Genomic DNA, 2,729 nt, shown 5'->3' on the forward strand with positions numbered 1-2,729 from the left:
CATATATATATATATATGTATATATATATATATATATATATATATATATATATATATTATGTTAATCTTCCTAAGAACAAGCTTTAGACTCAAGACGACTCTCTTTTTTATTCACGTATTAATTAATCTCATTTAGGCTAAATAGATTTTTTTTCTCCTAAAAACCTAAATAGAAGTAAATTTTATTTAATTGGTTTCTTCTATAAATTAATTTTTCCATGATCGATTGAATGTTCCTTATTTATTTTGGTCTAGTATTCTCCTTATAATTTTTATTAGAGTCAAAATTTTAATTAAATAGTCCCTTAAAAAGAACCTGATTTGCCTTAAAATTATATTACGAAAAAATAAAATTTTGCTCAAAATTCTCCTTTCAAAATCATTTCCTTTTAGCTAAAAATGTCCTATTTGGACTCAAACGAAATAAATTTATTTTTCAAAATTGTTCGGTCAAGCTTGGTATATTCATAAAAAATTGGCATTTTCATAAAATTAGTCACCCGTTTTAAGTTAGTTAAAAAATGATCTTTTTGGTGAACCGTTTTAAACGGACGCTCCTAAGTGTCGTAAAAACCTTCTTAGGGAATCAATTAAACCCTACTCAGTTTCTCTTATTTCAAAAATTTATTTCTCTTTTTGAATTTTTGAAATCTCTATAAAGTTTTCTTGATATTTTCTATAAAAATCAAGTGGCGAATCTATAAATATTTTCAAATTTATTTTGAAATTCTCTTGAATCTTTTGAAATAGGTTGAAAAAGCCAAAATCATTTTTCTTTTAAATGAAACCCGAAAAGGGATAAAACAGAAATGGTGACTCCATTGGAGATTTTCTAGGTTCTAACCAAATATTTGGACTAACTTCTTTGACTTACTATTCAGGTTTGTAATATTTAAACTGTTTGTTTGCTTATGTGTTTAAGTTTATGCAAAATGTAAAACTGTTGCATTTCATGGCATACTTCCCATTTGAAATATATAATTTGTTTGGAGTTTCATAGGTGTCCTGACCCCTATTATTCAATTTCAAATCATGTGTTGGGAATACGATAATTTATTGACACGTTAGGCATCCGATGGTTGTTCATATTTCCAAACCCAAGTTGTCCATTTGGGAACCTAGTCAAAATTCACTCTAGACACAAAAGATAAAGTGAAACCAAAACCCTCTTTTAGAAATAATCCTAGAATGACCCAATACCAGAGGGGGTATTGGGCCCATTAGACAACCTATCCTACATCTATTAAGCAGGAGTGAATCACAGACGAATCATACTTATGTGTTGATGGAGCATATGTTAATTAATCTAATCCATTATCTTTGGGGTAGGGGGAAGGCTTACCTTGTTTGTAGGAATGGCTCCGTCAATCCCGTACAGAAGATTTAAAATGGTTACCAATCTCGCTGACAGCCTTAAAGTTTGATTGTTAAGACGCGTATCACGTATGGCAAAAGACGGACAAAGCTAAGAGGGAAAAGTCCAGAAACATCTAGACAATAGTGATTTTTTTCTATCCCCTGCGTAGGACCTTATTTTTTTTCCATGTTATTTTTCCTTTCTCCAAAGATTTTATCCATTTTTCATGCAACTTTGTAGGCTTTTATGGCCTTTTTATATATTTGTTGAAATTTTGGGGGACAATGAATTGGTGTTAAAAGACATATATTTCCTTCAAATCTGCTAGACCAACCCTTGGTTCAAATGGGTCACCCAATTAAGAGGCACTTATTATCCTACTATTATGTGATACAACCTTTTCTGTGGTATAACTGTTTTATGTGATTATGTGTGTTGTTTGAATCAAAGGTAAATTGATCTAATCTTCAAAGTTTTAGAACCCCCCTCCCCCAATCCAAAATATACGCTTACTATCCAAACTCCGTCCAAAATATTCCAGGTCTCCAAGTCTCTCAAAAATTTCTCAACCATTTTCGTTAACTCTCTTCAAACATATTCTTATTCTTTCAGGAAAATCAGTAATGGATTCAAGAACCACTCAACTGAAAAGATGAATAGTAGAGTTAGACCAAGTAGAGGTAATGCTAAATATAGAGACCAAAAGAGTGGTTAGGAAGAGCAATCAACTTGACAAGGAAATTGCTAAATTCAAACAATTGATCACATAGGAAAAAAATAATTTTGAGCATAAAATCGAAGATTCGACTGAAAGCTATGAGAAAGGAGGAGTGGGACAAGTCTCACCTTTAAATGCAAGGAAAGGGTCGAGTTGAAATTTCCTCCATATCGCCCATAAAAGATCAAGACATGGAAGAAGCAGAATGAAGCGAGAATGCCCGCATCTATCTAGAACTTAGTCGTTAGTCTTATCCTTTCTATTGTTATTTTCCTTTTATGTTTTCCTGATATAATTAATTCTAATGAAATTTCAATGAAATAAAGTTTATCCTTACCTATTTAAACTATATATGGTCTGATTTCTCCTTTGTGAGATACGTAGGTAACCTTTCAGCCCAGCCCATATCCTTTAAAACCATTATATCTCATTTTATCAAGAAAATTCATGTGAATCCAAAATTAGTAAACTTGGAAAACATTTTTTAACGACCTACTTATCTAAATATTAATGGACAAAGTCCTGTTTGTTCATATATTTCGAGCCGATATCCACCCGTGGATCAATTTACCAAAGATGAAAACAACTTTACGTGTTTACTTCATGTCGGATATTTTACATTACTTACCACTAAGGGGATCTAACATATTTTCA

At 31.5% G+C, this 2,729-nt stretch overlaps 1 long non-coding RNA gene across 1 annotated transcript in view; it reads right to left on the bottom strand.

Annotated features, from left to right (window-relative positions):
- Positions 1-1,599, bottom strand: part of LOC107872398 — an 8,843-nt gene extending 7,244 nt beyond the window's left edge. Inside the window, exon 1 of the long non-coding RNA XR_001674813.2 lies at positions 1,343-1,599. This is a non-coding gene — a long non-coding RNA (uncharacterized LOC107872398). The remainder of the gene's footprint in view (positions 1-1,342) is intronic.
- Positions 1,600-2,729: the final 1,130 nt, after the last annotated feature.

Source organism: Capsicum annuum, chromosome 5 (genome assembly GCF_002878395.1).
Source record: "Capsicum annuum cultivar UCD-10X-F1 chromosome 5, UCD10Xv1.1, whole genome shotgun sequence".
Taxonomy (NCBI): domain Eukaryota; kingdom Viridiplantae; phylum Streptophyta; class Magnoliopsida; order Solanales; family Solanaceae; genus Capsicum; species Capsicum annuum.